The sequence below is a fragment of the Pinus tabuliformis genome, chromosome X (assembly GCF_031772625.1).
Source record: "Pinus tabuliformis cultivar Carrire ecotype Pingquan chromosome X, CPIR1, whole genome shotgun sequence".
NCBI classification, from domain to species: Eukaryota; Viridiplantae; Streptophyta; class Pinopsida; order Pinales; family Pinaceae; genus Pinus; species Pinus tabuliformis.
Genome location: NC_142308.1, coordinates 310,829,090 through 310,853,452, shown reverse-complemented (window position 1 = coordinate 310,853,452; position 24,363 = coordinate 310,829,090).

The window sequence follows — 24,363 nt, the reverse complement described above, 5'->3', positions numbered from 1 at the left end:
CATTCATCCCTTGCTTCCTTTATCCAATCTTGTTGGATAGCACAAAACAATGCTTCCACATCCTCATCCTTGAAGAGTCTTCCCATTCGGTAAGGTCGGCATTTTTTAAGTGCCTGTTGTTTCGTTTGATTTTGCACCGAAGTGGCGTTATCCTTTAAAAGTTGGAGAACTTGTTGTTGATGCTCGATGTGATCTTTCACTGCGTGAACCTTTTTCTTCTTGATATGTCCTTCTATCTCTAGAGTTTGAGGAGTGGTAACTTCTTCCAATCCTTTACAAGATATGGTCAGATTTATTTCTTGATGCTCGATGTGATCTTTCACTTCTTGAACATTTTTCTTCTTTATATGTCCTTCTATCTTGATAGTTTGAGGAGTGGTAATTTCAAACAATGAATTACAAGATATGGTTGGATTCATTTCTTGTTTCTCGATGTGATCTTTCACTTCTTGCACATTTTTCTTCTTGATATGTCCTTCTATCTTGAGAGTTTGAGGAGTGGTAATTATTGCCAATGCTTTACAAGATATGGTCTGATTCATTTCTTCTTTCTCTGGGGTGGGGTCCTAGCGTATATCTTCTTCTTTTGTTGTTTCTTGATCCTTTTCTTCCTCCTCTTCATATTCTATGTAAAATAATTTCTTCTCAGCACACTTATGACCTTTAGTGCATTTGCTATCACAATTGTAACAAAGCCATTTTTCTCTTTTTTCTTCCAATTGTTGCGGTGTAACCCTTGTAGGTTGTGGAAGGCTAGGAGAAACAACACTTCCATCTTTATAGGTGTGAGGGGTACACTTCCTGGTTTCCATAATTTTGCTTTCCACTATGTCACAAAGCCCTTTTACTCTTTCCAATGTTGTGGTGTTGCTCTAAAGAAGGTGTTGCTCTTTGTATCCTCATAATGTGCTATCATTTCCTCCGTGAAAATTGACCACGTAACAAGTTGTTTACGAGAACAAAGCCCTTTGTACCATAAAAATTGATCTGGTTCTAAATATGAAGATGCAATACATACCTTTTGTAACAGTTGTACACCATGTATATCAAAATATTGCTCCATCTGAAGTATCCAATTTACTGGATCCTTGCCATCAAACTTCCTCATCTTGCTTTTTCTTGATTTTAGGAGCTCTACCTTGAAACGACTGTAACTATGTACTTTCGGATCTTTAAGTTTTGAAATTGTGACTTGTAGTAGCCCTCTATGTCCTCTTTCCAACGCGACCAGTTTGATCCGAATTGGATTCTCCAAGAAAGAGTTATGCACAATCTCCCAAGATGACCTGATTATAGACTAGTTCAGTAGAGCGAAATTGTATGACGTGCCACGAGTCATTGTTTCAACCTTTGGATATGAAAAATTCATAAAAGAAACTACAGTCCGTCCTCTTTCTGTACCTTCTTATGAAATTTTAATCTGATCCCCAGAGAGAAAGTTATGACGATTTTCCCCAGGTCACCTATTTTGAATGTAATTCAGGAGTCTGGAAAAAGACCCACTTCCTCAGATCATATCTCCGCAAATATCGCGCGAAAAGATCTGAAATTCAGACCCAAGGTTTAGCACGATTTCTTCTCAAATGGGTTTTTTTTTCAACTTCTAAAACATCACAGAAAAAAGTTATAGTGAAAATGCCACGATGACCTGTTTGGAGCAGCGAAACCCTAGAATCCAAAGCTCTGATACCAAATGTTATGAAACCAGCTCAAGAAAAGATAGAAAAGATAGATCAACACCTTAGCATTCAGCCTCTTCGAGGGGGCAACCTCCTTTACATTACATAAATGAACAATTCTTGGATGATACAAATGAAAAGACCTCCTTTCTATATATAGGAGTCTAAGGGGTCATAACATAATCAGAGTCAACATAACAATAATAATGTAAGGGCACAATAATAACAATAGTGGGCTTCTATGGGGCACAATAGTAACAATATGGGCACTACATGGGTACATCAATATAATAAGTGTGTTATACTAATAACAATAAGGGGTTACACTAGTAGTATAGGGGCCTAACAAATGCCAATTAGAGCAAGTGATGTGGCAATGTAGGAAAAAAATCTACCCATTTTGAATTTTTTTAAGCGGCTATTCATATAATTGTGAGTGACATATGGTGCATGGAAAGTGTACCATGTGGTAGAGTATTCATCAGGACTTGATACACATCATACTATGGTTGCTGGAAGAATGAGTTTCTAAGATAAGTGGTCCCTAGAACCCAAGAATCCTAGGGAAATATTTTTCTATCCAATCACCCGATAGTTTGGGATTTATCATTTGACAAGTGTAGGAGATAAATAATTATTGACAACTGACATAAATTTTTGGCATCATTAAGGCCCCAAATCATCAAAATCCATGGGTGGCATTCAACAAAACTCTTGATTACCCAACAATGTATGCTCGACAGCGACAAAGCTTGGTCATAGGGATATGACATGTAGCACATGAGGAATTAGCACCCTCGAGACCTTGGAATCATGAGGTAATTTTTTACAAGTGTTTGAAAACTCTAAAGATCCTAGGGAGTTTATATGGTAGTTGCTTGGCCACGATGTGTGGTTCTAGGTGATTTTTTTCCTCTAAACCTAGGTGATAAAATAGTTTTGGATCCTAGTGTTTTGCACATCTGTTTGTATCAACAACTTCAAATAACTGATATCCTGATGTTTATTAGCTAACGGGCCTGGGGGAAAAAATGTTTTCCATCTCCTATTAAGAAAGGTTCCTTCCAACAGGTCTAAAGGAAGTTAATTTTTCAAGGGTGTCTAGTATTCATGTATTTGGTGTGCACCAAGTAAAGTTAAAATTTAGTGGGTAAACAGTTATAGAATCCTTGGGTTTCAAGGTTAGATGGAAGGGAGCTTAAAGAAATGAAAAACTTGCTTGCATAACACTTCTTCAAACCTTTGAAACAGGTTGGACGAAGGGAGCTATAAGTAAGAATAAAATATTTTCATAAGAAGTGGCACAAATCTAGGATTAGTTGGAAAAAGTGCCAAACTAGTTAAAATCGGACACAAGAAGGATCTATAAATTAAAATTCCCAAATAGGATTTGTGAGAAAAGAAGTGAGAAAAAGAAAGTATAAGCATAGGATAAGTCAGTGTGTCATGACAAATTATCCTAGGATCTATGGAAACAACACATGGATAAGTAAAGAGAGGTTTGCTTGGGCTACGTGAGCTCCTTATAAAGAAATATGAGTTGTAGACAGGGATTTTTGAGTAATGTAACTAGTGCAAAGCTAAGGTTGATGAGGTAACTAGAAAGAATTGAAGAAGATTAGAGAGGACCAGATAAGATCATATTGTGGTTTAGAGATCAATAGGGATAGGTGTCTCTAGCAAGTTGGTGCCTACAAATATGAAGGGGTTTGCATGTCCTTTAGGTTTGTTCCTATAAAATAATGCAGATTTATGTATCTAACAGGATGGTGCCTACAAATATGAGGGGATTGGTGTCTCATGTAGGTTGGTGCCTATAAATATTGTAAAAATAGGTTGGTTCCTAAAATTAACAACTAATTAAAAGAAGTTTCATTGTTTTCTCCCATAAAGGTTTCCACAGATATCCTATGTTATATGATTTTATATTATGATTAATTTTTTGTGATTTTTGAGTGGATATAAATAAGTAAAATTTTGTACCATAATGATTCAACCCCCCCTCTCAATATAATTGTAAAGTTGATAAATAGAATCTTAATGAGGTATTGTGTAACAAGGTGAGAAGGTTTGTTAATGCAGGGGATTATTTGTAGCTCAAAATTAAGCATGGACAAGGTCACAAAGAAATATATAGATATGGCTATGGATAGTCAAGAAAAGAGTTCAGGAGAAAGCTACAACAAGATGAGAGAAAATCCCAAGGAAATTAGCAAAAAGAGGATAAGTGATAAGGATTTTCATACAAAAATAATTGAGTTAAAAGAATAACTCAATGGGATGATGAAGTTGCTACTAAAGAAAATCGTAAAAGACTAAAGATGTGGGTAAATTTTAAAAACTAAAGTTAAATGTCCTATTATATCATGGTATGAAGGAAATAGATACGCAGGTTGAAGGCTTAGGTCAAAGTAGAAGAAAAACTTAGGGAAGTTGTTATAGACATTTTTGTGCCTTACATCTATAAGCATGAAATGTCCATAATCTAAGGGATCCAAAGTCCCTAATCATGTTGTTCCTACCCCTAGAGGAACAAGGCTAACAAACCACAGCAATTCAAAGAAGTTCTCCACCAGAAACTGCTCAAAAACAAGTCAATTCAGGATCAATTCAAGAGCTCCACTAGTTGTCTGTGCTGAAATGCAAAGTCTGAACTGGCTACCTGCACTGCAACGCAGGTAGAGGCACTACCAGGGTGTGTTGAGTGGGAATTGACAAATGGAAAGTTCATTCAACGAGGTGTCAAGACCCTGGAAGCTTCCAGAATCTTCCTCAATGACACTTGCCTCAATGAATTCGACTCATGATGAGTAAGAGGTTCTCAAACCCCAAGTGGAAGCAAGAACCTCCCAGTGGAAACAAGAACTGACAGAGGGAGAGGACACTAGTCAGATCTCAAGCTGACTCATCCTCTCTCCAAACATCTATATATGGATCTCTCCTCCATGAGATCTAGAGGCTGGAATTTTGTTATTGCAAAGAATTGATGTTGGTTTGAGATTGGAATCATTGGGTGCTTAATGCTTTGAAGGGAGGTGAAGATAGGAATTCCATTTGCTGGGAAGGAGATGCTGGATTGGAGCCTTCTTGGTTGTATCTCTTCCTGAACCTTGTTATTCATCAATAAAGCTATCTTGGTTTCTCCTATATACTGATGTATCTTTGATGTATGATTGCATTAGTATGTTTAGTTTATTTCTAATCTTGAACTAGTTATGAATATGAATCTATGTCTTTGTGTAGTGTTCTCTTCTTGTGATCTTGCAGAGACCTGTTGAAGCTGGGCGAGCGAGAAGGCATGTAGCTGGGAACTCTCAAAGAGAAGAGAAATCGGATCGAGGGACAAACGGAAGACACCGGTTAGTCCATCCATCTCTCTTCATTCTTAATTCATAAAGGAAGAATACTAGAATAGCTGTGTCTGTTTGTTGCTAAGGCACTGTCACACCTTAGGTGGATAGGATTGTCCTGCATAGGCATTTTTCCCCACAACAAATTGGCGACTCTGCTGGGGAGATCTGTTTAGTCATTTTATTTGTGTCTCTATCATTGTTTGTTTCATAGACTCAACAACAACAATCGAACTGCATCTGCTATTCTCAGATGCAAAGTAGACAGCTGCTGCTTTGATCCAATCACTGGATTTGTCTATGATCTGAACAATGGACTCACAAATGATTTGATGATCCTTTGTGATAGATCTTAGTCCTCCCTCAAAGCATCCCTTTGATTGTACCTTGCTTGTTGCTTTTATTTGGCCTGAAACCGTAGATTAATCAGCAAACTGTGACCCAGAACCCAGTGAGGAACTCTCGTTTCTCCTTCAGCGCAGACCCTGTGAAGAGGTTCTGCATTTCAACGCAGGTCCCGTGAAGGCTACCTGCGCTGAATGTCAAAACCTCTGTGTTGAGGGTGCGTTGATCCAGTTAGGCCTTGTGCTGCTGGGGTTCTCTGCTCTGTTTTGCCTTGTTTTAATCTCTAATTTTTGCAGCCTGTAACTAGCATAGGTACCAGTCTGATAACCCTTTTTCTCTGCTTAAATTCTGCCTCCTTTTGTACAAAAAGACTGTGAGTGTTTTTATGTGTTTGTGGCATCATTTACAGTTTTCCTTTGCAAGAGTGAAATAATCATCCTGTAGCCCTTGATTCAGATCTGTTGATTGTGATCTTAGGAGAGAGTTCATTGGCTGTTTACAATTGATTATACATTCACTTTTGCTTTTGGTTTGAGTTTGTCTCTTTTAAGTGTCGAAACAAGTGTTCATTTCGAAGGTCGTAAAGTGTTGTATTCTCTTCTACCCTTTCTGATTTCGAAAAAGTAAACTTGTTTGTATTTGTCATTTAAAAGCAAATTCAAAGTTGTACAAAAAGCTTTCTTTTTAGGCATCAATATTAAGAAAGTGGAAAACAAACACCTGCATTGTGCATTTGCATCTTGATAGTTTGCATGCTTGATTTAGGAAAAGTGCATTAAAGTGTGCTGATTGCTCTTTGAGACTGGATGGTGTCTTTCTTTTCCCTTTGTAGCTAGGATTTTCATTGTGGAAAAGATATAAAAGCTTGCTTATCATCTTTAGACTGCATTTAGGAATTGTATCATACATCTCGTGGTGATCCAGAAAGGCAAACATCTAAAAAGATCAACCTAAAATAAATCGAATGAACTTAACAACGCTTTGCAACATAACGCACAACATAGAGGTCTAGGCTAGAGACATGTTCCGGCGTCGTAAAACCTGGTCACTGGTCGCCTCACTGATGGTTGGGTGATTCCTCCTGAGGGACGATTAGTACCAGTACGGATTGTGCTCCCACGTACCGTCGCGTATATATTGGGAGACCGTTATAGGCATAAAACCTTTATCCTTAGGAAGCCGTGTCGGCCGCCCTACTGATCGCAATGCACTGAACACAGCATTCAGGAAGATCGACCGCCTGTACCCTAAAAAGTATTCTGCGGTTTTGCGAAAAGTTTGGCACACCCTCTACCTAGAACTCTAGAGCAGTTCCTTTTGGCCTTTTTCAGACTCTATAACGAAAAAAGTCCATGCAAGCATTTGTCACTTCGGGCTCGTTAAAACATCGAAGGAGACTAGAGTCATATTTAGCTTTTTCTCGACTCTTTAAAAGTGAAAAAGCAAGTTGTGTCTAAGCGTCGTTAAAAATTTATTTTAAACGGAACAATCACCCTTTATTCCTGCGTTGATCTTTAGGTTGAGAAAATGGAGCCCACCAACCAAGGAATTCCCCTTGGTGGAAATCCTAGTCCCTTCTCCTCTTGGGGAGATGTTGGTGCGCCCCATATGGCCACATTGTCGCTTCCAGGACTGACAATTGGCCTACCAGTCTGGCTCTTTTCAACCAATGTCGTTCAGAACACCACTTTTCCTGAACAGTCGAGTCAACAGTTAGACCAGACCAGAGTTACCCACCAGCCTTCTGCTTCATCTAATTCTTCCTCTCCTCCTTCCTCTTCGCTTGACGAAACTGGTAAAACAAAAAACCAAGTTCCTAAGGAGAAGAAGGAAAAGAAGAAGAAAGAGAAGAAGAAGAAGGAGCCAAAAGCGACTGGGGCAAACAAGTGTCGTCTGACAAAAATCCACACACAGCACTGACTGGGCCTAAATCGCCATGTTTCATATGCAAGGGAGACCACTTTCACAGAGATTGTCCCCGCATCCCTCGGATACTAAGGGACTGGTCTCCCCGTTTGCACAATTCGGTGGCGTCAACCTCTGATAGCCATGTTGACAGCACACCGTCAACTAGTGAAAGTGAAGCCAAAGGACAAAGAGGGAAAGCTAGATTTCCCTGCAAACTGTGTGAAGGCGACCATGCCATCCACCGTTGTCCCTTCTTAGACGAGGCTAAAAGAGTTTTGGAAGATCGCCCGGTTTTACCAGTGCAACTTCCTCCTAGATATCAAAAACTCCTGCCAAGTCCTTCACTAGTTGAGAACCCGGCTGGCCCGCTCAGGTGGTCAGCCGAAGCACCTATCATTGAAGATGAACCGTCTGAATCCATACCTAACGAAAGTCAAAAGGTTGAGGCGGCAGTTGACCCAGTTTTGCCTTCAGAGACTCTATCTTCGAATGATACCATCACAGAGGAGAATAAAGACGACACCGTCCAAATTCTCTTCATCAGCACAGACTCCAACGAACAAGGGGGCAATTTGCCCATTCCTTTATCGCAGGAAGGAACTTCGTCAGAGTCATACCCGGCCATCTATTCGGTCCCACCACCAAGCAACCTAGTTGTATCCTTCAACTAGAATCAGCTAGGCAAACCCCGGTTGCCAGCAAGCATACCATTCAGAATTATGTTCAAATATACAGAATGGTAATGGCTGGCACCATCATTGATGAGGGGGCATCTGTGAGTATCCTTTCCTCTATTGCTTGGAAAGTGCTTGGTTCGCCAGTGCTTTTTCCTGAAATGAGAAATCTGACAGGCTTTGATAAAGGAACCAGTCGACCTTTAGGGATCCTCCCCAATGTGCCTATCACATTGAAAGGGAAGACCGTTCAAATGAACGTGATGGTCGTTCAAGGACCCTTGGATTATAACCTACTCCTTGGACGAGACTATATATATTGCATGGGAGCCATCGTCTCCTCTCTCTTTAGAGTAATGTGTTTTCCACACGAAGGAAGAGTGGTCAAGCTCGTGGACCAACTTTCATTTCCCGGATCACGCATCGCAAATAGTCATACACCATCCCTAAATGGTCTCTTCACGCAAGAAATGTCTCAACCCATGGTCCGTCCTCCCGATGAGCGCAAGTGATTCGGAAGGATATGACTGGAACCCAGGGGACATGCGTCCTGGTCTGCTTTGGCAGGAAAACTTTGGGTATAGGGTAGGTTTCCGCGGGAGAATATGACTAGCCCGTACCCCGTCTGGCATGGAAGAGGGGTTATTCTAGAATAAGATTCTTTTGTCAAAGTTATGTGAGTTGGCGGGCATCGTCGCTCACCTTTGTTTATCTCGTTAGACATCGCCGAAGAAGTGTTTTGTTTGAAAGATTAACAGAACAATCTTTGGGTAACCTGAAAGAGGTAAGCCTCTCTCGGTAAAACAAATGTTTTGGCGAAAAGGAAGTAGAGGTAACCTTGAAATCGTACTTTATGCCTAGGGGCATGCAAACCTTTTGGAATGCAAGCAAGGGGTGACTATTTATTTTTTAAATTTTTAGGACCTCTAACCCTTTAAACTCGTAGGATTAGTCGTTTCCGAACTTGCATAAAGAAAGGATTCCGGAGCAAAGCTTAGTGAGATGAAGCTCCATAAAAAATAGAATCTTGATGAGACACTCTTATCATATGACTAGATTAATCGAGCAGTTCTGGCACATAGTTCATGCTCGTTAAAAAATAAACGCAAGATCCGAGCAGTTTTAGCGCATAGTTCATGCTCGTTAAAAAATAAACATAAGATCGAGCAAATGTTTCCACCCGCGTTTAAGCTCATTAAAAAATGAACTATTCCGGTAAATAACCACTGTGAATGTAATATCAATCAGCCATTAAAGCCTTGGTCGTGTTTGCACCATCACCTCCACTTTTCCATTGGCCGATCGTTCACCTCCATATGATTATTTACCCATTTTGAGGAACAGCTGCGAAGAGTGATTACACTAGCCATCCTTGTGACACTGCCGTGATTGGAAAATTCCAACCTGTACCTGGAATCAGCTGCTAACCCATTTTATCACTCGTTCCTCAAAAGACGAGTCTTCTTTAAGCTCTTTTCATCTGACTCGTAAAATATGAAAAGATTGTCGAGTTTTGGCCTTCCAGCTCGTTAAAGCGACCGGAAGTGCTATCCCTCCTCTAGATTTTAATCTTTTTGGACCTGAGGGATTATTGCACAAAAAGATCGAGCGCTTGTTTTGTTCGGCTCGCTAAAACTATCGAAAATCCATCCCTTCTGTATTGTTTTATACTTTTTCGGACTTAAGGGATTAGATGACGAAAAAGGGGCTTTCGGAGTTGACTTTACGTACCTTTTCAGACTCTCTAAAAATGAAAAGGACCGAGTTATCTTTGTCGTTAGACTCGTTAAAATCATTAAATAGCGACAAACTTGTCTTTAGACGAGAACAAGTTTCACTATCGCTAGGCTCGTTAAAACATAGCGATGGGCTTGCCCGAAGGGCAAGTTATAGAACAAGCATATGTTATCCTCCTCAAGCTTGACAAAAATAAAGAGGTACTGGTCAGTAATGACTGGGGAAAATTGGGAGAAACTCAAGAAAACTTTGATGGTAGCAGGTCGCTCTTGAACATGACACTTTTCCTCCGTACCACAATCGGGTTGGGTTGTTTCATTCACCGGTCACATCACCATGGTCTCGCCATACCATCCATATTTGGGGTAATGCTACCGATCCATCGCATAAGTGTCGCCATATGTTCAAGAGAAGTCGTTCAGAGAAGTCAACCGTGTCCCATCCACTGCCATACATTATCCTTCATCCTTTCATGACTGCCACCCTGAATCATATGTCATCAGATCGTTTTCACCTCTATCAAAATCATTAGCTCCGTTCCGTGTCATTGATGTGGGATTCATTAAGGCCCTCCTTTGACGGATCGCTTCTTGTCGACATCAGCTCATTATCCAAAAAGTTGATCTAGGAACAACCCCTTCAGTACTTTGAAGCTTGCATGCCTCAATGGCAAGTTTCTCACTTCCGGCGACAGGTATACATCAATGACCTTCGACCGGAAGATTTTGCGCGGTGTTCGACGCCAAGTCCTTTATTCACACCACGTGAATTGTACTGCAGTACCTTGAGGGTCATTATCATTATCGATGATTCCTCTCGCGCTTGTTAACGGTTTACCTCATTGACCGGTAATCAAGTGATGTCTTTCCATGTTCGACTTCAGAACATTTCTCACATGGATCGACTTGTACTTAGAGTGAAGATCGAACGAGTTTGAAGCCCCCGGATCTAGTTTCATCCATCCGGGCTGCGATATATATTCAGGAAAGATAAAGACATTGACATGTACATCATTGCAGCAAATAATCATCCTATCAAAAAGGATGATGATTTCATCAAAATCATCAGTCTACCATCAGACAATTGTCTGTTCTATGTACAGAAAAATGAATTTATAAAGCTGAGCATGGGAATGCCCGCCTCAGCTAGATCATGAAAGCAGTATGAAAAATAATGTATTGTATTGTATCTTATTACAGGTCTCCTCCCAGCATTGGATGAACTTCGGATCCTCCTGATAAAGCATTTCACCCGATAAACGGCCTCATACTTTAGGGGGCAACTGTTATAGACATTTTTGTGCCTTACAGCTATAAGCATGAAGTGTCCATAATCTAAGGGATCCAAAGTCCCTAATCATGTTGTTCCTACCCCTAGAGGAACAAGGCTAACAAACCACAGCAATTCACAGAAGTTCTCCACCAGAAACTGCTCAAAAACAAGTCAATTCAGGATCAATTCAAGAGCTCCACTAGCTGTCTGCGCTGAAATGCAAAGTCTGAACTAGCTACCTGCACTGCAATGCAGGTAGAGGCACTACCAGGGTGCGCTGAGCGGGAATTGACAAATGGCAAGTTCATTCAACGAGGTGTCAAGATCCTGGAAGCTTCCAAAATCTTCCTCAATGACACTTGCCTCAATGAATTCGACTCATGATGAGTAAGAGGTTCTCAAACTCCAAGTGGAAGCAAGAACCTCCAAGTGGAAACAAGAACTGACAAAGGGAGAGGACACTAGTTAGATCTCAAGCTGACTCATCCTCTCTCCAAACATCTATATATGGATCTCTCCTCCATGAGATCTAGAGGCTGGAATTTTGTTATTGCAAAGAATTGCTGTTGGTTTGAGATTGGAATCATTGGGTGCTTAATGCTTTGAAGGGAGGTGAAGATAGGAATTCCATTTGCTGGGAAGGAGATGCTGGATTGGAGCCTTCTTGGTTGTATCTCTTCCTGAACCTTGTTATTCATCAATAAAGCTATCTTGGTTTCTCCTATATACTGATGTATCTTTGATGTATGATTGCATTAGTATGTTTAGTTTATTTCTAATCCTGAACTAGTTATGAATATGAATCTATGTCTTTGTGTAGTGTTCTCTTCTTGTGATCTTGTAGAGACCTGTTGAAGCTGGGCGAGCGAGAAGGCAAGTAGCTGGGAACTCTCAAAGAGAAGAGAAATCGGATCGATGGACAAACGGAAGACACCGGTTAGTCCATCCATCTCTCTTCATTCTTAATTCATAAAGGAAGAATACTAGAATAACTGTGTCTGTTTGTTGCTAAGGCACTGTCACACCTTAGGTGGATAGGATCGTCCTGCATAGGCATTTTTCCCCACAACAGAAGTTGATAGTATAAATAACCTTTAGAGAAAATAGTTCACATTTGTGAACTATATGAGGGAGAAATGGTTCGATAATTCAATGAGGAAGATGAGAAACATGAAGATTATCTCATAAAATACTTGAAGAATGATGGATTAAAGGATAAGGAGATGATGTCAAAAATATAAATAGAAGAATCTTATGGTTTTAAAAATAATAATTTGTATCTGTATATAGGTTATCAAGGATATGAAGATGGACAACCATCAAAAGCTACCATGAGAAGATGAATAACTGTCTCATGAAGTCATAGAAGAGGCTAGAATTAAGAAAACTCCAATAGATCTTAAAGAATAATTAAAGTTTCTAGAAGAATGGTTAGTAAATCCCAAGTTTGATTAGGGTTGCATAGAGGTTACAAGCATGGTTCAAGTCATTTATATGAACTATCTAAGACTGTTTTTCAATAGTGGCATAGTTGGAGAAAATGAAGATAAAAAGGAAAATCTAGGAGATGATTTATTTAAGAAGAAAGAAGAAATCCAAGAGGAGGAAGATAGATGTCATCCTTCTAGAAAGTCTATGGATAGATACACTAATGAAGAATTTATATAGTCACATAATAAGTGGAAATATGGATGCAATAGGTATCCAAGGGAGGAAAGTCAAGGAGAATATTTAAAAATTGAGACAATATTATAAGAAAAGTGAAAGAATGAATGAAGTCATAAGTTGGTTTGGAGATACTTCCAATGTTGAAGTTGATGGAATCCTAAAATGGGTTATGAAATATTATAATGATGCAAGTATGTAACTTAAATAGCATGATATAAATGAGATGATAATAGGGATGAAATAGTTGGCCATTGGTAGATGATCAAGGTTAAGTAGCTAGTGATTGATACATGATCATGGACAAATATTTACAAAAGGGTAGGATGTATTCATTTATAAACTTTCATTTTAATAAGAAATTAAGAATGGTGATCAAGAAATAGAGTGTGTTTAAATATTTTTTTATGATTATGTGTTTGGGAAATCATCCATAAACATGTAAATTAAATATGTGCCTTGGAGATATGAAGTATTGGTCACATGAGTGCTCATTTGATGAGAAGTTAATAGTATTTGGAGCTAAAGGAATTTTATGCAAGATAGTGGACATGTTGGAGGAAAGGTCATATGCCTTACATGGAGAAATTGTAGAAGTATATTGGATGTATGAAACTCAGCAAGAGATAATGCTAATGGATGATGAGTTTGATATGGAGCTTTGGGTGACAAAATCATATATGAGTAAACATAAAAGAAGAGTTAGTATAGAAAATTTAGATTTGAATTCCAAAGGTAGTATGATATTTGTACAACAAATACTCGAAAAGTGGGAGTATAAAAAACAAGAGAAGGATAAAGGAGAAATTATAAAATAAATACAACATGAATCAAGTCTTGAATATATTGAATAAAATGATGAAAACATTTGGTAATCTACATAGAAGGAATGGAAAAAAAAAAACAAGAAGTTGTCTGATAAGGAAATAAGAAGATTGAATGTTCAAACTGTAAGCAACAGGTTGCAAAGAAAAGTAAACCTATATGAAGGAGGCAACATGTTATGCATATGTGAAGGGTAAGGAGAAGGACCAAAAATTTATTGCATGGTGGATTTCTAGTCAGGATGGAAAGCAAGTTATTTTTTGATATATATTTTTATTTTGTGTAGGTGTAAAAAAGAGATGGAAGTAGGTATTCTTACACAAAATAGCAACAGGAATGGAGAAGGTGGCCAAGTGCCTTAAGGATTTTGGAAGGAGGAAGAGTTCTTATAACTCTCTCGTACTAGTGCATTAGTGATTTGATGTTATACACAAAAAGAAGACCATTGTGCATGGGAAAAAGTATGTTTTGACAAGTGAAGAGTACCATGAGGAAGTTAAGAACAATAGAAGAATTGTAGCCAAAGATATGGAAACAACCATACAATTTTTCTATAAATAACTAAGTAAACAAAAGGGAAGTAGTTCAATGTATCAACATAAAGAAGAGGTAGACATTAGGATACAATAATTCTATAGATGTAATCAAATGATGTTGATAGTCAATAGTAAAACACAACTTATTGAAAATTCTTGTTGAAATAACATAGATAAACAACAATAAAGCAAAGTATGGGATCCTAAAATATTTTATGCATCAAAGAAACAAAAGTATAGTCAAACAAGAGTACAACATCAACATGCATCATTGAATCTAGGTGGTTTGAAGTACACACAACACTCATTAATAAGATTCCATGAATCTTGTATCATGGGATTTTAATGTAAGAGCATCTCCTCAAAGTCAACTCTTGACGTCTAAAAGGTTGAAAGGACCTTTATCAAATGAAGTGGGTTCCCTTACTTTAGATTTATATGATAAGATTGGGGATTTATTTCCCAAAACTATAATGTAAGCATTGCTCAAAGGTTCGATTTATAATTAATATTGTGAGCTAATTATACTTGATTTGATCCCTCAATCAACCTTATTGTATATTAAAAACATAATTCAATCCATTATAGAAGGTGAAGGCATGTAAGAGGATAAGATACCCATAACCATGTAAATAAGCATCTAGGAGTTAAATTTATAGTTAGTAGATAATATGGGTATAGCTAAGAGATTGTCCATGTGTTATGTAAGCCTTTTAGGCATGAAAATACCCAGTAGATAAGAGTTTCAGTTTGATTAATTAGTTATATATTTACGGAGGCAATTTGGGATCTAAAAAAACAGGAAGTCTCATTTTCCAAGTATTTATGTAATCTTTCGGGCATGTATATGGTAGTTTCTAGGATGGAGGGTTTAAACTATGTGAAATCATGCCAAGAGAATGGTCAAAGATAAATTGGTGAATTTCATTATGAAAATGTTGGGTGTGGAGCTTAATTATCTTCCTAATCCAAAGGTCTTTGTTTCAGCCAGATGTATATCCCAGGAAGATTGTACACCCCTGAAGCTAAAAAATAGATGTAAAATTTCCTCGTAAAATATTTCGATTTCATAGTCAATCTTAACCATTCATTAGGCGAACGATATGATGGTAGAAGTTATGTTTAATTTAGGATTTTTTCCCTAGAAGTAAACACCTCACTATAAGGGAATTGTATTAGGGTTGTGTATATGTGTATTCTGAGTAATAAAGGGAGAGGATATTGTGTGAGAGTGAAGGGGAAATTACAGCGGGTTTTTTGTAGGTTGTATCTCTTCATTTTGTTGGATAATATAAAAGGAAGGAATGGTTGTTTCTCCATGAACATAACCCAAATTGGGTGAACCACATATATTTGTGTCTCTCTTGTTTGATGTACTTTCTATTTTTGTGTTTCCACAATATTTTATTTGTACCATTGCTCTGTACTATATAATTTTATAACAATTGATATCAAATTCGAAGGTCTATTTGGCTAATAAACTCACAGGAGAGAAGGGTTCCTAGTTCGAGTGTGAGAAATGGCGAAATATGGTAGGTTTAGGATCGCAAAATTTAATGGCCAAAACTACCAGTTGTGGAAGATGCAGATGGAAGATTATTTGTATAAAAAATATCTGTACTTAACATTGAGTAGAAAAACAAAGAATTCGACGAGTACGATAGACACAAAATGGGAGATTCTCAACTGAAATGCACTTGGAACAAAACTGTTGTGCCTAGTGGTGTCAGTAGCCTTTAATATTTCAAAGGAAATGACTACAGAGGGTTTAATGACAACATTGGCCAAACTATATGAAAAACCATCGGCCTCAAACAGCGTATTTATTATGAAATGTTTATTTGATATGATGATGTTAGATTGGTTAAGGACCCTATTGACCCGAAGTACTCAAAAGGGGTCCACCTCATTTCCTGCTCCTATGGTATCCTCTACATTGGGGAAACAAGAAGGTCTATTAAGCAGAGGATCATGGAACATGCTGCTGACATCAGACACAATCTCTCCCACACATCAGCCCTTGCAAAACATGTTGAGAAATCAAAACACCATGTCTACATTGAAGAATCCAAATTCATTGCTAAAATTGATCATTTCCACCATAGGAAACTCAGGGAAGCGATTGAGATTGAGAGGCATGCCAAAAACCTTAATAGGGATGATGGTTGGAAATTAAGTAAAAGCTAGATTCCAACTCTCGCTTCATAACTCCTCTGCCCTTTCCTCCCCCTTTTCATTTTTTAACTTCAGATGTTTTCTATCCTTAAATTTATTTGCTTTCCTCCTGCTGATGGTTATACCTCTCTTTGCTTTCCTCCTTTTCAAGGATGATGAACTATCCTCTACCTTCTAGTCTCATATATTGTATTATTATGTTAAATAGTCCTTATAGAGGTTTTGGTAAAAAATTTAATAAAATATTCTAAAATATAACGAAATTAAATGAAGTTCCAACCAAATATTCTTTAATTAAGTCACCCCCAATTTTAAATAATTATTTTAGGTCATAGTATTTTAAAATTGATAATTAATTTATTACATAACAACTAATCTTCAACCAAATATTATTATATAAATTAATTATTTTTAATAATATTAGTAACCAATTTATTATATCATAACCGCCAATTTTCTACCTAATTCACATTGAATAGGTCAACCCTAAATAATAATATTATATTCTTAGATAATATTATTATTTGTATTGATAAATATATTAATTATTTTTAATATTATTATTAACTAATTTATTACATAACAACTAATCTTCGACCAAATATTATTATATAAATTAATTATTTTTAATAATATTATTAACTAATTTATTATAATGGCTAGTTTTATACCTAATAGGTCAACCCTAACTAATAATATTATATAAATAAATTATTCTTATTTTAATATTATTTACTTTTACTTTTAATATTATTAGTAACTAATTTATTATATCATGATAACAGCTAGTTTTGTACCTAATTCATAGTGATTAGGTCAACCCTAACTTATAACATTATAAAAATAAGTTTTTCTTAGAGTTTATTGTTATTTAAATTGATAAATTATTGATAATTTCGATATTAAATAATTAATTATTACATAATAGCTAGTTTATAACTAAATATTAGTTAATTACTCCTAAATAATTTTATTTCACCAACAACTAATTTTGAACGGCTAACACTAAACAATGATGCAATGCTATTTATTCTCTCAGATCGATTGATTTCTCACCTTGTCCTAAGGATGAACCACATTAGTTGGTTCGAAACGTCATCCAATCCTTACAATGTGATTAATCTAAAAGACTATTTTCTATGATATGATGATGTTAGAAGGTGGATCTGTTGTTAATCAGTTAAACGAATTTAATATGGTTACCAATCATTTAAATTTTGTAGAGGTAAATTTTGATGATGAAGTTAAGGCTCTATTATTTCTGTGCTCATTGCCAGAAAGTTGGAATGGTTTAGTTATGGCCATTAGTAACTCTATCTCTGGATCTACTACTTTAAAGTTTGATGGTGTTTTCAGTGCCATTTTTAGTGAGGAAATGCGATAGAAAATCTCTGGTGAGACATCATCTAATGCTTTGACTATAGAGATTAGGGGAAGAAAAATGGAAAGAGGAATGAGCTAAGGATATCGCAGTAAGTCAAGGAAAGGCATATCCAAGTCCATATTAGGGATAGTGTGTTGGAAATGAGGGAAGAAAGGACACCTAAAGAAAGAATATAAGTCTCGGAAGGAAAAAGAAGGAGACACACAATAAGAGAACAATCATGAAGCGAATGTAACAAGTGATGTGTTGCAAGATGCTTTGATTCTTTCATTAGAAAATATTATTGATGCATGTGTGGTAGATTCAAGGGATTCATTCCATGCCACACCTGATAGAAATCATTTTCATGATTATATTAAAGGAGATTTTGGACAAGTTCATATGGGTGATGGTAAACCCTGTAAAATCATCGTAATGGGTAAAATTTTCATAAAATAGCATAATGGAAACAAATGGTTATTGAAGGAGTTAAGGAATGTTACAAATCTGAAGAAAAATATAATTTCAATAGGCAATTGGGAGGTGAAGGTTGTGTAACTACTTTTACAGATAAAACCTGGAAGGTCACTAAAGAATCTCTCGTAATAGAAAAATGAGAAAAGGTTGGTACATTGTATTTATGTAATGGTAATTTCTAATTCTGTTAATTCTTTAACCTCCACAAGAGAAGATACAACATTGTGGCATCATAGGCTCAAACACATGAGTGATAAGGGGATGCAGATTCTTCACTCAAGAAATTTGTTGCCAAGTTTAAAGCATGTTCATTTGGATTTCTATGAGAATTGTGTTTATGGAAAATAGAAGAGAGGCAGATTTCTTAGAGTTGGGAAAGAAAAGAAGAGAAAAATATTATAGCTTGTGCATACAAATGTATGGGGTCCTGCTTAGGTATCATCTCTCAGTGGATCTCATTATTATGTTACTTTTATTGATGATGCAACCAGAAAAACCTAGATTTATTGTATTTGAAATAAATCTGATGTATTTGATACTTTAAAGAAATGGAAATCTTTGGTTGAGAATGAGACAAGAAAGAATTTGAAGTGTCTTACATTAGACAATGAAGGAGAATATTGCAAAAAATATGTTGATAAGTATTGTTCAGAGCATGGAATTCACAGAGAGAAGGCAGTTCCAGGAACACCATAGAAAAATTATGTGCCAGAAAGGATGAACAAGACAATCATGGAGCATGCAAGGTGCTTAAGATTGCATGCAATATTTCCTTTACAATTTTGGTTACATGTTGTAGATACTGTTTTTTATCTAATAAACAAGAGGCCTTCAAGTTCCTTCAATGGTAGTATTCCAGAGGAGGCATGGACAGGTAAAAAGGAAAACTACTCATTTTTAAAGACTTTCGGTTGTGAAGCCTTTGTCCACATTAATAAATAAAATAGAACAAAGGTTGAGTAAAAATCAAAGAAATGTACCTTTATTGGATATGGTGTTAATGATTTTGGTTATCGTTTATACGATTATGAAAATCACAAAATCATTAGGAGTAGAAATGTCATATTCAAGGAAAGGGCCTTGTATAAGGATCAAATGTAGGAAAAGAAATAGGACAAATAAAATAGAGAATACATAGTGCATTATGAGATCACAAAAAAAATAAAGGTGTTTGTAAATCATAATGATCTACAACCACAAAAACAACAGGCATCTCAAACATCTGAAAGTGGTGTTAGAATATTTATCGGGATAAGTAGACCCCCTAAACGATACTCTCCTTCATTATATAATGTATTGTTGACTCATTCTAGTGAACTAGAATGTTAGGAAGAAGAAATGCAGGTAGAAACCAAGAAGAAGTGGGAGCTAGCCATGAAAGAAGAGATGGACTCCTTGGTACGTAACCAAACTTGGGACTTAGTCAGGTTGCCTGTAGGTAAAATAACATTGCAGAATAAATGGGTTTACATGTTGAAGGAAGAAGATGGAGGTAGAAAAAGGTATAAATCTAGACTTATGGTGAAGGGGTTTGCACAGAAGAAAGGTATAGACTTTGATGAAATATCTTCTCATGTTGTTAAAATGAATTCAATCAGAACTATTTTAAGTCTAGTAGCGGCAGAATATTTCCATCTTGAGCAGTTAGATGTAAAGATGGCCTTTCTCCATGGGAATTCGGAGGAAGAGATCTATATGCAGTAGCCAAAAGGGTATGAGGTCAAAGGGACAGAGAAACTAGTGTGTAGGTTGAAGAAGAGCTTGTATGGCCTAAAACAAGTTCCAAGGCAGTGGTATCTAAAATTTGACAGGTTTATGTCTAAACAAGGTTATACTAAATGTCACTTTGATCATTGTGTTTATCTCAAAAGGAAAAATGATGGAAACTCTATTATATTATTATTCTATGTAGATGGCCTGCTTATTGCAGGGTATTACACCCAGGAAATAAATGTGCTCAAATAAAAATTGGCAAATCCATTTCTGATGAAGGATTTGTGTGTTGCAAAACAAATCTTTGGTATTATAATAACTAAAGACAAGAAAAATAAAAAATTAACATTGTCTCAGAGTGAGTACATACAACAGGTGTTGGAAAGATTTAATATGTAGAATGAAAAACTAGTTACTACACCTTTGGCTAGCCATTTCAAACTAAGTAAGGACATGTGTCCAAAGACTTAGGAAGAGATGGATTATATGTCTAAATTTCCATATGCATCAACAATTGGAAGATTAATGTATGAAATGGTATGCACAAGGCCTGATATTGCACATGCAGTGGGAGTTGTAAGTAGGTACGTGAATAATTTAGGAAAATAACATTGGATGGAAATGAAATGGATTCTCTAGTATTTGAGAGGCACCAAAAATTAACCATTATACTTTGGTGGTTTAAACATTTCTCTACAGGGATATGTTGATGCAAATATGGCAGGTGATTGAGATAACAGGAAGAGCACCACAGGGTATGTGTTTACTATAGGTGGAACACATATCAGTTGGGTTTCAAAAATGAAGAGCGTTGTTGCAATTTCAACAACGAAAGTAGAGTATGTTGCTTCTACAAAGGCTAGTAAATAAATGGTTTGGTTACAAAGGTTTATGGATGAATTCGGTAAGAAGAAAGAGATGGGTAGGTTATATAGTGACAACCAAAGTGTCATTCATCTTGCAAACTACTTGACATTTCATTCTAAGACTAAACATATAGAGCTCAAGTACCATTTCATATGGTTAGTATTAGAACATGGATAGTTGAAGCTGGAAAAGATACACACTAGACAATATCCTGCAGATATTTTAACAAAAGGTGTAAACACGGAGAAACCGAGATTCTGCTTAGTTTCAATTGGTCTTCAAGTATGATGATAAATATGAGAAACATCCAAGTCTAAATTGGATTCATTATCCAACAAATGAAGTAGTGGTGGAGTTGTTATAACTAGTCTCCAAGTTGGAGATTGTTGGGTGTGGATCCTGATTATCTTCCTAATTCAGAGGTATTTGTTTCAACCGGATGGGTACCCTGTACACCCCTCCACATGGGGGGGTGCAGGGGGGATGTTTCCCCCTCACGGGGGTCCGAGAGGCGGGGGGCACCCCCCAACTGGGAGTCTAGGGGCCAACGGTCCCCCAATGAGGGTTTGGGGGCAGCACCGCTGAAGCTAAAAAAATAGATGTAAACGTGCCTTGTAAAATATTGTAATTTCATAGTCAATCTGAAACATTCAGTAGGTGGACGATTTGACTGTATAAGTTATGTTTAATTTATGGTTTTTTGCCCTAGAAGGTAACCCCTCGCTATATATGAGGGAATTGTGTTGCGGCTGTGTATATGTGTATTCTGAGTGCGAAAGAGAGAGGAGACTGTGTTAGAGTGAATGGGAAATTACAACGGATATGTTGTAGGTTGTATCTCTTCATTTTCTTGGATAATATAAAGGAAGGACCAGTTTTTTCTCCGTGGACGTAGCCCAAATTGGGTGAACCACGTATATCTGTGTCTCTCTTGTTTTATGTGTTTGTATTTCCACAATATTTTATGTGTATGATTGCTCTGTAACATATATTTTCTAACAGAAAAGAGAGATTATCTATATGAGTTTGGTTATTATGAGAATCAAAGTGTGTTTATGCCTTTGAGTAGTATGTGTTCCTTTCTAGGTGATGTGTTTTTCTGTGGATTAATACAAAGAAAAATTGTGAGTGAATCTTGTGTTCTTCATGTTTTTTAATATTACAAGATTGAACCATATCCCAATTCGCATTTTATGTGTATTTCTTTGTAGATCAATTTCTGAGAATTTATGAGTTATTGTGTAATATCAAGGTTAGGTTAAGAAACTATGTTGAAAATGCATGATCTTTCAAGGATCATTAACCAAATTGATGTTTTTGTTGTCACAAAGTTTGAGAGTAAATTTCCCATCCCATGACAGGGCCTTCCTTATCTTTTTTCATTTAGAACTCTACAATCTTGACACTTGATACCTAAAATCAAAACTAACAAGAAATATGTTTGTTACTTAACATGTTATTAATATTGAGTTGGAAACATATCAGGCCTTTTAATTAAAATTTTTGTCACCAAACTCCCAATACCTAATGTTCTTGACATTTCATACCTTCAATATCTAATATCCTTGATACCTGATATCCCAAACATACCTTAAAATCCAAAAATATCAATCCCTCATTCCCTATAGGTCAAGGTTCTAACTACAACATTCCATATCGCGTTGGACCATAATTTAATTAATGTAAAGGAGTGTTGTCATTTGAAATATCTACCTACCAAGACAAAAATGTATTGGAGAACTTATGAGGTATATGGAAACCTGATATCCCAATGTGATGGCATACTTATATGCTCGATAAAATAACATAAATGTAATTATTGGGAATTAAATTAGTTTTTGTGATTAAATCAAAATGGTTTTGTGCACTACGAACACATGCTAAGGAGCAATAAATTAAGAGGGAGACTAATAGAGATACAATGAGAATGAGGAAAAGTGTTATGAAAATTGCGCCTTAAAAATGATAAAAAAAACTAATAATTATAGTCCTTGTTATGAAACCAGCTCAAGAAAAGATAGAAAAGATAGATCAATGCCTTAGAATTCAACCTCCTCGAGGGGGAAACCTCCTTTACATTACATACATGAACAATTCTTCGATGATTCAAATGACAAAACCTCCTTTCTATATATAGGAGTCTAAGGAGTCACAATATAATCCACCCGACCTAACAATAATAATATAAAGCCATAAAAATAACAATAGAGGGATTCTGTGGGGCACATTAATAACAATATGGGAGCAATAGGGGCACAACAATATAAATAAGGGGTATAACTACAATATTAATGGGGTAATCACTAACATTATAGGGACCCAACATGCCCCTCGCCTTCAAAAAAGTGTTGTGCTCAACGCTTGAGTAGTTCGGATACTTCTGAATAAAATTCTCATCCTCCCATGTGGAATCTTCAGCCGATAAGTTCTTCCACTTGATAAGATACTCTGAAATTGATCGATTTCGTAGCTGTCGAGTTCTTGTTTCTATAACTGCTTCTGGTTCCAATATAGTTTTTCCTTCCTCGTCAAGTTCTGGCAATATTGTTTGAACTGGGAGCTTGTCGCCTATAACCTTCTTTAAACATAAAACATGGAAAACTGGGTGCAATCGAGAAGCTGCAGGAAGCTCCAATTTGTATGCCATAGTACCAATCTTTTGCAACAACTTGTATGGACCATAATACTTTGGTGATAATTTATTTTCCTTCTTAGCTTGCTTGAGGGACATTTTCTTATATGGTTGTAGCCGTAGGAATACCCAATCACCTACATCAAAAATTCTTTCACTGCAATGTTGATCTACTTTTTGTTTCATTCTATTATGTGCCAACATGAGGTTATCCTTTAAGAGTTGGAGGACTTGTTGTTGATGTTCGATGTGATGTTCCACTGCCTGAACCTTAGAATTTTCTCTTAAATATGATGTGATGGATGGTGGTTGATACCCATAAAGTGCCATAAATGGGGTCATTTTTGTTGCTGTATGAAAGGAAGTGTTATACCACCATTCAGCCAGAGGCAACCATTTGACCCATTGTGTCTGTTTATCAGATACAAAGCAACGAAGATATCCTTCCAAACATTTGTTTACTATCTCAGTTTGCCCATCAGATTGAGGATGATAAGATGAGCTATGAGCTAACTGAGTACCAAGACAAGAAAATAATTCTGTCCAAAAATTTCCAGTGAAAATGGGATCTCTGTCACTTACAATAATCTTTGGGTTTCCATGTAGCTTTTGAATTGTTTCCATAAATGCAGTAGAAACTGTACTGGCTTTAAATGGATGTGATAATGCACAAAAGTGTGCATACTTGGTAAGTCTGTCAACTACCACCATGATGACACTCTTTCCCTCAGACTTGGGTAAACTTGTGATAAAATCCATTGAAACCTCCTCCCAACGTTGGCTTGGAATGGATAAAGGTTGTAATAGACCCGATGTCTTAATTGTTTCAACTTTATTTTGTTGGCAAACCAAACATTCTGCCACAAACTTTTGAATATCTGATTTAAGGCCATCCCAAAAAAATTCCTTCTTAACCCTGTGGTAAGTTTTTAAAAATCCTGAGTGCCCTCCTAAGGGAGAAGTGTGCAATTCCATAAGAATCTTTTGTTTTAGCTGGGAATTCTTACAGAGGTATAAGCGATCTTTGTACCATAACGAATCATTTTTCCAGCTAAATGTATCAGACGTACTGGAATCTTGTTGTAGCTTTCGAATAAGTGCCCACACTTCTTCGTCATTCTTCCATTCCTCGCTTCATTTATCCA